At 40.2% G+C, this 12,500-nt stretch overlaps 1 protein-coding gene across 2 annotated transcripts in view; it reads right to left on the reverse strand.

Annotated features, from left to right (window-relative positions):
* Positions 1 to 12,500, reverse strand: part of LOC135222618 (leukocyte receptor cluster member 8 homolog) — a 93,296-nt gene that overhangs the window by 80,594 nt on the left and 202 nt on the right. The gene's annotated exons all lie outside the window — the stretch shown is intronic.

A 12,500-nucleotide genomic window follows, 5' to 3' on the forward strand; every position in this document is an offset into this window, starting at 1 on the left:
AGACGATGAAGACAAAGATGACAGCTTCCTCTTCTCCTCTTCCTCGTCAGCTCACGCAGGACAGTCGTCAGGTCCTCCATCCAGGCGGAGCCGGGGCTATTGCCGAAGCAACACGGCCCGACTGCACCTGTCCGGAAGGACCTGGGACTGGGGAAGACACACCGTGGGCAGGACCAGCATGGACAGGCACAGGAACCAGGAGCGACAGGAACAGCAACCAGCTCAGGAGCGGCAGGAACAGCGGCACGCGGTAGACCCAGAAGGAACAGCCAAGCCAACAGCGGGAATCACATCAGCGGCAGGTACGGCAGGCCCAGCGATCGCCTCGTAGAATCATCGGCAGCCAGCGGAACCTGGGTCCTGGCGGCCGGTCTAGGGGCGAGCTGCTGGAACAGCGGAAGTCTGGGGCAGGCAACACAAGAAAACACAGGCGGCGGCGGCAACCCCACCTCGGTACGGCTGCGGCCCTAGTAGCGGCAGACGGCGTCATCGACACAGCATGGGGAGTGTAGACCAGGAGGGGGGGGGAGCAGCATAAGCGGCCGTGGTAGTAGTGGAGACCGCCCCAGACCTCACTAGACGCTGCAGCAGCCCGTGGATGCTAGGCACGCCCTGCCTCCGCGGTGGTCCATACCTGTCCAAGGTCGTCTCCCACGGATGTAGCACCTGCGGTAACATAGATAGATTAGTAAGAGGGGTTTCCCTCACGCACGGGGGGAAGACATGCCCCCACCCCGAACGCAAGGAAGACCCCAAATACAAAATACAACGAAGAAGCTGAGCGGGGGGCAGGAAGGAAGACGAAGAATGGATACCAAGGGAGTCGCGGGAGAGCTTTCCGCGACTTCCTGGCAGACCTTCGCTTCCCCTACCCCCGCACAGCAGTGAAAAGTAATATGAAAATGAAACAGAATACTGCCCTTGCGATTCACTTCATAGAACTTAAAGGGGGAAAAGATCAATTTCCCGGGTAAGAACGGCAACTTGATCCAATAATATGATGCTATCATAAAATATATATGAAAATGAAACAGAATACTGCACTTGCGATTTCATTTCACATAAAAAAATCGTAAGGATCAATTCCCGGGTAAGAACGAAAATTGATCCAAATTAAATTTCATGCAAATAAATAAATGAAAATGAAAAGAATATTGCAATTGCGAATCCACTTTCATTGCATTCTATTATACAAAATTAAAAGGCTCGTGCCGAGCGCAATCACACTCTCGTAACGAACGCACAGGGCAAAAATATAATGAAAAGATACTTACATTTTTCAATTACACACTTTCGCCCAAAATACATGACTCGGCGAAGAGCGCGCCCGCCCTCGGCACCGAGACATAATTCAAGGGTTCAATTCATGAAAAGAGAGGAAATCGCCGCATCTACGGCGATAACTCCATGGGGTTGGTTCATAATTAAGTAATGAAAATGAAAACAGTGTACTTACAGTTTTCATTTTCAAGTCAAACAAACAATTAGTAGAAAACACAATATAAACAAAGCATACGACGATGAAGCGGGCAGAGAGCGATGACGAACACGTCCTTTCACACCCGCGGCCGAAAGCAAAAGTGATTTGTTTACCTCCCAGTCGCGCGGCGCGCGACTGTCGGACAAGCAGTTAAACTACCGTTCTCCCCTTGTTCGAAGCTACGACCGTTCCAGCTGCCGCTAGCTACTTCCTATTGTTAAAGGACCGATGGTTTGTATTACGTATCGGAACAACTGCATGAATAAAACTGGTAAACTGTTCTGCAAGAAAGTTGAGTAAAGCAATTATTTACAATAGGTACGAAAGTCAAGGTGTCGTGACGTCATAATACAGGACTTAAAAGAACGTTCTATTTCCAAAAAATGATTACTTAAATTTGAGTCAGAATCGAGTTACTTTTCCAATAACGAATATTTTCAAATTAATCATCATAAATATGTAAAATATTGATGTTTTACTATTTATTTAAAAAATTATCGAAGTGCATGCTTCGTCGTCGTCTTCTACAAAACAAGTTGTTTACTTGGTGAGGGAAAGTTTTCCGTTTGTTGTGATAAAAGTGCCCCAGCATCTGTGGGTACAAGTGGTGTGCGGATTTATCACAGGAAATGGTTAGTTTATTGACACAAGCGACTCCGTAAACATCGAGATGTTGAATGCGTTTTAGTGAGATTTGCACTACGTTTGAGACCGTTTTCACTACCTTCTGTTTAAATCTTAAAATTTGGCCTTAATTTCTAACTTTGGAGAAAATACTTACTTCGAAAGGAGAGTAGAGGTCTTTAGCTCCGTTTCTCACCAACAACAAGCGCGACTGATGCCCATCTCGATGTCAGGACGCGTTTATAATGTACTTTTTTGGGGATTGTCCAAGCTGATCGTACATGGTCCACTCTGGACCCTACGGTTTTTTACCCTAAGTACTTTATCGGAGGGTGGCATGCCGTGATCGTCGCAGAGTTGATACAGGCCATGCGGTTGTTTACCCTAGTATGGCAGTTTCCTAGGGTAGAACATCACGACAGGCCAACCCTCATCACGGTAGATGGGTCTTATTCCACGTCGATATTTAATTGGTGAAACATGAATACAATTGCAACTCTAAGCATACCATTTAAAAGACTGAAGTTCGTCAACTATTGTGATATATGAAAGCCCCATACGAACTAAAATAAGCATGTGAGCTCTTCGTAAAATATGTTTTCAAGGCAGTTTTGAAATCCAATATGGCGGCTACGTTTTGCATGGACGGTTTCTCATCAGTGACGGCCACCATCTTTCCCCAGCCTTCCAGCACTCATTTGAACAATGTTTAGCGTTATGTTATGTAACGTTTATTGATCTTACTCAAGATTGCAGTTGTAATCAGCACAATAAACATTTGTTGCCTATATTAGTGAAAGTATGAAAACTTGTTATTCCCGGGTTTATGGTTGGAACTGAATTCATTCTTACCTTGTAATCGGCGGTTTTTATCCTTACTAGCCATCACAACTGAAAACTCCACAGTGCTTATTTGATTGTTATTATACACATTTTGGTCTCAGTTCACTCCACATTGCACTTTAAACCTGTTGCTGTTCCTGGTTTCTAAGGCGCGCGCGCCATATAAACACAATTTCGAACAGCAGACGACGACAGACGACGAAACTGCAAAGTTTTATCCCTAAACTCGTTTACTTTACTCGTTTATTTAGTTTAAATTTACTTTGTTATTTAAAAATTTTGATTTAATTCATGTATATTATTCCCTTTTTTGCAACCAAATTAACCCCTGAAAAATTACAGATATTTCTAAAGTAGATAAAATCAAATGTTTCTAACGTTTTCCGATACATCTGACTGCCGAAAAACCATAGAGGAACGAATACGGAAAAGTGCAGAGGAACGACTATGTTTTTTTTTTTTTTTTTTGCTTTTTTGTTTTGCTAGCACTTTTCATTGATTTCAGTCTTTATTAGTATTTTGAATTTCTTTAATAATCGTATGCCAGAAATAAATGTAACCTTTAATGTTTGCATGCTTAATGTTTGCATGCTAAGAATGGCAAAATCATCGTTGCCACATTAGTGGAGGCTTCCACACATACGCCGTTCCATTATTATCCTGTTAAGCGTCCGCCCCTGATGAGCTCGCTGCTAACGTACCGTCACGCTTTTTTTGTAATCAGCGATCATAGCACTGATGATAGTTTTTCAAAGTTATATTGCTTTTTATGCTTGTTATTCATACTGTAATTAACTGTAGGAAATTTCTCTCTCTCTCTCTCTCTCTCTCTCTCTCTCTCTCTCTCTCTCTCTCTCTCCTCTCTCTCTCTCTCTCTCTCTCTCTCGGAGTCCAGTCACTCGGCAAAGAAAAGTCATCTTCACTCCCGCAATTGGAAGAAAAACAAAAGTTTGTATCATCATGGAGGATTCAGAACTAGAGCTCTCATCATCAAATAGGTTATCAATATCACCACTCCTCATCTAGTATTTGATTGATCTCACCTGAAGAAATATGCCTCCTCTTTTGGGACATTCATTGTGAAAGACGCGAAATCCAATTTGTCTCTATAAACGCCCGAAGCGTATTGAAAGAAAACCAACAGGGGACAGGCAGTTTTCTAGCATAAGCGACACCAGGAAAGAGTTGCCAGGCTGGAAATAAGTGTTTCCATGTGCTGAGAGTGTTACCAAAATGATGTTCCTACACTTTCTATACGAGTAAACGTATTATTACGGGGCTGACGGCTTGACAAGCACAGTTAAAGTCTTGAACGTAATATCCCGTTGAAGGCGCTACCGAGTAGATCGCGGTAAACGTATTACTTACGTGGGTGACGCTTAACAGGTTTATAAACTGTTTCATGAATTCTAGTTGTCATAGTAATGCAATAATGATAAAATTGCTTTAATATTTATGTATATATACTTCCAATACATAGCCTCAATTTCACCAATTTCAACGTTTTGTGTGTAGTCTTATACCCAGTTTGGAGGGTCAACACATACCGAATGGCAACAGAGAGAGAGAGAGAGAGAGAGAGAGAGAGAGAGAGAGAGAGAAAGGAAGGCGGAGGAACGAAGCGAAGAAGAAAAGGGATTGCGGTGGAAGGGGGGGGGGGGGGGGGTTGGGGCCGGGGGGGGGAGAGAGGGTAGGTGGAGCTTTATACGCGTGTTCGTATCCATTTCTGCATAATGGAATGTTTTTGTCTCTTGGTACAAGGACAAGTGTCGTTATTCTTTACAATTAGTGATTCACGATACCCTTATAAATTACGGCACTGGGTTGTAATGCACTATAGCAAAATCTCGTTCTGTTAAGAAGAGGTTCGTTACAGAAATAGGTAGGTATTGCCCAAAAACGTGCTTTGCACTGTCTCTGAAACCCATAGTAGACATGCTTGTCAATCAAGTTTTTATAACCAAGTATTTTTTACAAGCTAGCTATTGAATAAATTTGTATTTTTCTCAGTCAAAACATATGCCCTCAATGCTAACTTTCCTCTTTAACGACTTTCTGGTCATTGCAAATTCGGCCCCATAATTTCTTATGGTGCGAAAACAGACAAGAGGCCCATGGACCCAAAACGAGTGCGTCACACTACGGCGATAATCCAGCAGTAAAACATCTTCATATATCCAAAAAGTAAATAATAAAGATATATATGCGCATTACGATTATAACAATTACATGTATAGCTGATAACAATCTGCATGAATAACTGGTAAACTGTTCTGCAATGACAGTTGAGTATAGCAATTATTTACAATAGGTACGAAAGTCAAGATTGTCGTGACGTCAGTAATACAGAACTTGAAAGAACGTTCTAATTCAGAAAAATAATTACTTAAATTTGAGTCAGAGTCGAGTTACTTTTTCAATAACGAATATTTTCAAATTAATCATCATAAATATGTAAAATATTGATGTTTTACTACTTATTTAAAAATTAGCTAAGAGCACGCTTCTCGTCATCTTCTACCAAAAAACAGCTGTTTTTTACTCCTGGCTTCTTGTTGGTGAGAAATCGTGTTTCGATTGTTGTGATAAAAGTGCTCCAGCGTCTGTGGGTACAAGTGTGTGCGGATTTATCACAGGAAATGGAAAAGTTTGTTGACACAAGCGACTCCGTAAACATCGAGATGGCGTCAATCTTCGAAACACATTTTTAGTTGTTTACAACGCCCAAAAATTTTCAAAGCCGTTTGGTGAGATTTCCACTGCCGTGGGCACCATTTTCAGTACCCTCTGTTTAAATCTTAAAATTTGGCCTTAATTTCTAACTTTGGAGAAAATACTTACTTCGAAAGGAGAGTAGAGGTCTTTAGCTCCGTTTCTCACCAACAACAAGTCACGACTGATGCCCATCTCGGGTGTCAGGACGCGTTATAATGTACTTTTTTTCGAGGGTGGCTAGGTGTTGATTGTAGGTGGCCTGCTTTGGCACCTTGCTGTGATGTTTTACCCTATATCTCATTTTGTTAACAAAACTAAAATCTTTTGAACGGTATGCTTAGATATTTAATTGTAATTTAGGGGGAAACATCACGACAGGCCAAGCCCCTCATCACGGTAGACGGGTCTTATTCACTCGATATTTAATTGGTGAAACATGAATACAATTGCAACTCTAAGCATACCATTTTTAAAAGACTGAAGTTTCGTCAACATATTTGTGATATATGAAAGCCCCATACGAACTAAAAATAAGCATGTGAGCTCTTCGTAAAATAAAAATATGTTTTCAAGGCAGTTTTGAAATCCAATATGGCGGCTACTTTTTCATGGACGGTTCTCATCAGTGACGGCCACCATCTTTCCCCAGCCTTCCCAGCACTCAGTTGAACAATGTTAGCGTATGTATGTAACGTTTATTGATCTTACTCAAGATTGCAGTTGTAATCAGCACAATAAAACAACATTTTGTTGCCTATATTAGTGAAAGTATGAAACTTGTTATTCCCGGGGTTATGGTTGGAACTGAATTCATTCTTACCTTGTAATCGGCGGTTTTTATCCTTACTGCCATCACAACTGAAACTCCCCAGTGCTTATTTGATTGTTATTATACACATTTTGGTCTCAGTTCACTCCACATTGCACTTTAAACCCGTTGCTGTTCCTGGTTTCTAAGCGCGCGCGCCATAAACACAATACAAACAGCAGACGACGACAGACGACGAAACTGCAAAGTTTTATTCCCTAAACTGTTATTTACACGTTATTTAGTTTAAATTTACATTGTTATTTAAAAATTTTGATTTAATTCATGTATATTATCCCTTTTTTGCAACCAAATTACCCCGAAAAATTACAGATATTTCTAACGTAGATAAAATCAAATGTTTCTAACGTTTCGTACATCTGGCTGCCCGAAAACCATAGAGGAACGAATACGGAAAAGTGCATAGAGGAACGACTCGCTACGTTTTTTTTTTTTTTTTTTGCTTTTTTGTTTTTGCTAGCACTTTTCATTGATTTCAGTCTTATTAGTATTTTGAATTCTTTAATAATCGTATGCCAGAAATAAATGTAACCTTAATGTTTGCATGCTTTAATGTTTGCATGCTAAGAATGGCAAAATCATCGTTGCCACATTAGTGGAGGCTTCACACATACGCCGTTCCATTATTATAAACTGTTTCCATGAATTCTAGTTGTCATAGTAATGCAATAATGATAAAATTGCTTTAATATTTATGTATATATACTTCCAATACATAGCCTAATTTCACCATTTTGTGTGTAGTCTTATACCCAGTTTGGAGGGTCAACACATACCGAATGGCAACAGAGAGAGAGAGAGAGAGAGAGAGAGAGAGAAGAGAGAGAGAGAGAGAGAGAGAGGAAGGCGAAGGAACGAAGGAAAGGGGTGGCGGTGGAGGAGAGGGTAGGTGGAGCTTTATACGCGTGTTCGTATCCATTTCTGCATAATGGAGTTTTTGTTTCTTGGTACAAGGACAAGTGTCGTTATTCTTTACGATTAGTGATTCACGATACCCTTATAAATTACGGCACTGGGTGTAATGCACTATAGCAAAATCTCGTTCTGTTACGAGTGTTCGTTACAGAAATAGGTATTGCCCAAAAACGTGCTTGCACTGTCTCTGAAACCCATAGTAGACATGCTGCTTAGTTGTCAATCAAGTTTTTTTTTATAACCAAGTATTTTTTACAAGCTAGCTATTGAATAAATTTGTATTTTTCTCAGTCAAAACATATGCCCCTCAATGCTAACTTTCCTCCTTTTAACGAACTTTCTGGTCATTGCAAATTCGGCCCCATAATTTCTTATGGTGCGAAAACAGACAGAGGCCCATGGACCGAAAACAATTGCGTCACACTACGGCGATAATCCAGCAGTAAAAACATTCTCATATATCCAAAAAGTAAATAATAAAGATATATATGCGCATTACGATTATAACAATTACATGTATAGCTGATAACAATCTGCAAGAATAACAGGTAAACTGTTCTGCAATGACAGTTGAGTATAGCAATTATTTACAATAGGTACGAAAGTCAAGATGTCGTGACGTCATAATACAGAACTTGAAAGAACGTTCTAATTCAGAAAAATAATTACTTAAATTTGAGTCAGAGTCGAGTTACTTTTTCAATAACGAATATTTTCAAATTAATCATCATAAATATGTAAAATATTGATGTTTTACTACTTATTTAAAAATTAGCCAAGAGCACGCTTCTCGTCATCTTCTACCCAAACAGCTGTTTACGCCTGGCTTGTTGTTGATGAGAAATCGTGTTTCGATTGTTGTGATAAAAGTGCTCCAGCGTCTGTGGGTACAAGTGGTGTGCGGATTTATCACAGGAAATGGTTAGTTTATTGACACAAGCTACTCCGTAAACATCGAGATGGCGTCAATCTTCTAAATACCTCGAGTTGTAGGGTAGAACATCACAGCAGGCCAAGCAGGCCACCTACAATCAATGCAAGCCACCCTCCGAAAAAGTACATTATAACGCGTCCTGACACCCGAGATGGGCATCAGTCGCGACTTGTTGTTGGTGAGAAACGGAGCTAAAGACCTCTACTCTCCTTTCGAAGTAAGTATTTTCTCCAAAGTTAGAAATTAAGGCCAAATTTTAAGATTAAACGAGAGGGTACTGAAAAATGGCGCCCACGGCAGTGGAAATCTCACCAAAACGCTTTAGAAATTTTTACTTACAACTAAAAATGTTTCGAAGATTGACGCCATCTCGATGTTTACGGAGTCGCTTGTGTCAACAAACTTTCCATTTCCTGTGATAAATCCGCACACCACTTGTACCCACAGACGCTGGAACACTTTTATCACAACAATCGAAACATGATTTCTCATCAACAACAAGCAAGGCGTAAACAGCTGTTTGGGTAGAAGATGACGAGAAGCGTGCTCTTGGCTAATTTTTAAATAAGTAGTAAAACATCAATATTTTACATATTTATGATGATTAATTTGAAAATATTCGTTATTGAAAAAGTAACTCGACTCTGACTCAAATTTAAGTAATTATTTTTCTGAATTAGAACGTTCTTTCAAGTTCTGTATTATGACGTCACGACATCTTGACTTTCGTACCTATTGTAAATAATTGCTATACTCAACTGTCATTGCAGAACAGTTTACCAGTTATTCATGCAGATTGTTATCAGCTATACATGTAATTGTTATAATCGTAATGCGCATATATATCTTTATTATTTACTTTTTGGATATATGAAGATGTTTTACTGCTGGATTATCGCCGTAGTGTGACGCAATCGTTTTCGGTCCATGGGCCTCTGTCTGTTTTCGCACCATAAGAAATTATGGGCCGAATTTTGCAATGACCAGAAAGTCGTTAATTAAAAGAGGAAAGTTAGCATTGAGGGGCATATGTTTTGACTGAGAAAAATACAAATTTATTCAATAGCTAGCTTGTAAAAAATACTTGGTTATAAAAACTTGATTGACAACTAAGCAGCATGTCTACTATGGGTTTCAGAGACAGTGCAAGCACGTTTTTGGGCAATACCTATTTCTGTAACGAACACTCTTAACAGAACGAGATTTTGCTATAGTGCATTACACCCAGTGCCGTAATTTATAAGGGTATCGTGAATCACTAATCATAAAGAATAACGACACTTGTCCTTGTACCAAGAGACAAAAACTCCATTATGCAGAAATGGATACGAAACACGCGTATTATAAAGCTCCACCTACCCTCTCCCCAACCCCCCCCCCCCCCCCTCCCCTCCACCGCCATCCCTTTTCTTCTTCGTTCCTCCGCCTTCCTTTCTCCTCTCTCTCCTCTCTCTCTCTCTCTCTCTCTCTCGCCTCCTTCTCTCTCATCTCTCTCTCTCTCTCTCTCTCTCCTGCTGCCATTCGGCATGTGTTGACCCTCCAAACTGGGCATAAGACTACACACAAAACGTTGAAATTGGTGAAATTAGGCTATGTATTGGAAGTATATATACATAAATATTAAAGCAATTTTATCATTATTGCATTACTATGACAACTAGAATTCATGAAAACAGTTTATAACCTGTTAGGCGTCACCCACGTAATAATACGTTTACCGCGATCTACTCGGTAGCGCCTTCAACGGGATATTACGTTCAAGACTTTAACTGTGCTTGTCAAGCCGTCAGCCCCGTAATAATACGTTTACTCGTATAGAAAGTGTAGGAACATCATTTGGTAACACTCTCAGCACATGGGAAACTTATTTCCAGCCTGGCAACTCTTTCTTGGTGGTCGCTTATGCTAGAAAACTGCCTGTCCTTGTTGGTTTTCTTTCAATACGCTTCGGGCGTTTATCGAGACAAATTGGATTTCGCGTCTTTCACAATGAATGTCCCAAAGAGGTGGGCATATTTCTTCAGGTGAGATCAATCAAATACTAGATGAGGAGTGTGATATTGATAACCTATTTGATGATGAGAGCTCTAGTTTTGAATCCTCCAGTGATGATACAAACTTTTCTTCCAATTGCGGGAGTGAAGATGACTTTTCTTTGCCGAGTGACTGGACTCCGAGAGAGAGAGAGAGAGAGAGAGAGAGAGAGAGAGAGAGAGAGGAGGGAGAGAGAGAGAGAGAGAATTTCCTACAGTTAATTACAGTATGAATAACAAGCATAAAAATAAATATTAACTTTGAAAAACTATCATCAGTGCTATGATCGCTGATTACAAAAAAAAGGAGGTTGAACGGTACTGTTTAGCAGCGAGCTCATCAGGGGCGGACGCTTAACAGGATAATAATGGAACGGCGTATGTGTGAAGCCTCCACTAATGTGGCAACGATGATTTTGCCATTCTTAGCATGCAAACATTAAAGCATGCAAACATTACAGGTTACATTTATTTCTGGCATACGATTATTAAAGAAATTCAAAATACTAATAAAGACTGAAATCAATGAAAAGTGCTAGCAAAAACAAAAAAGCAAAAAAAAAAAAAAAAACGTAGTGGTTCCTCTATGGTTTTCGGCAGCCAGATGTACGAAAACGTTAGAAAACATTTGATTTTATCTACTTTAGAAATATCTGTAATTTTTCGGGGTAATTTGGTTGCAAAAAAGGGATAATATACATGAATTAAATCAAAATTTTTAAATAACAAAGTAAATTTAAACTAAATAACGAGTAAAGTAACAGTTTAGGGAATAACTTTGCAGTTTCGTCGTCTGCTGTTCGAAATTGTGTTTATGGCGCGCGCGCTTAGAAACCAGGAACAGCAATGGGTTTAAAGTGCAATGTGGAGTGAACTGAGACCAAAATGTGTATAATAACAATCAAATAAGCACTGTGGAGTTTCAGTTGTGATGGCAGTAAGGATAAAAACCGCCGATTACAAGGTAAGAATGAATTCAGTTCCAACCATAACCCCGGGAATAACAAGTTTCATACTTTCACTAATATAGGCAACAAAATGTTGTTTTATTGTGCTGATTACAACTGCAATCTTGAGTAAGATCAATAAAGGTTACATACATACGCTAACATTGTTCAAATGAGTGCTGGGAAGGCTGGGAAAGATGGTGGCCGTCACTGATGAGAAACCGTCCATGCAAAACGTAGCCGCCATATTGGATTTCAAAACTGCCTTGAAAACATATTTACGAAGAGCTCACATGCTTATTTTAGTTTCGTATGGGGCTTTCATATATCACAATATGTTGACGAAACTTCAGTCTTTTAAATGGTATGCTTAGAGTTGCAATTGTATTCATGTTTCACCAATTAAATATCGAGTGAATAAGACCCGTCTACCGTGATGAGGGTTGGCCTGTCGTGATGTTTCCCCTAAGTAAAAATGTTGAACGCGTTTTGGTGAGATTTGCACTACGTTTGAGACCGTTTTCAGTACCCTCTGTTTAAATCTTAAAATTTGGCCTTAATTTCTAACTTTGGAGAAAATACTTACTTCGAAAGGAGAGTAGAGGTCTTTAGCTCCGTTTCTCACCAACAACAAGTCGCGACTGATGCCCATCTCGGGTGTCAGGACGCGTTATAATGTACTTTTTCGGAGGGTGGCTTGCATTGATTGTAGGTGGCCTGCTGTGATGTTCTACCCTAATAGCGGAAAAAAGTGGTTATGAGAGTGAGCATGTCGCCGTCGGGTCGTTTACCCTAACCCTCTCTCTCTCTCTACTCGGCATACTACAGTAGGAGTAGGGGTAGGGGGAGGCTTCCAAGGGGGTCGACTTTCTAAACTAAGTGAGTAGAAGGCCTAGCTAAGCCTAGGCTATCCTGAGCTTGGCCACGTAAGACAGAAATACAACAGCCGTTCTAGCCTATTCATACACAAGTTAGGTACCTAGTAGGGTATAGCTTTACACTCGCACAAGAACACCCAAACGTGAAAATCTCTAGAAAATTGAATTCCTAGAATAAATCAACTATACACTCTGACTACGGCTATCATAATAAACTACAGAAAGGGGGCGAAGACCTTAGCGGCCCATAGGTACCAGGTGGTGCCTACAAACAAATTTGCATGTTCCAAACTCTGCCAAGA

The sequence above is a fragment of the Macrobrachium nipponense genome, chromosome 8 (assembly GCF_015104395.2).
Source record: "Macrobrachium nipponense isolate FS-2020 chromosome 8, ASM1510439v2, whole genome shotgun sequence".
Taxonomy (NCBI): Eukaryota; Metazoa; Arthropoda; class Malacostraca; order Decapoda; family Palaemonidae; genus Macrobrachium; species Macrobrachium nipponense.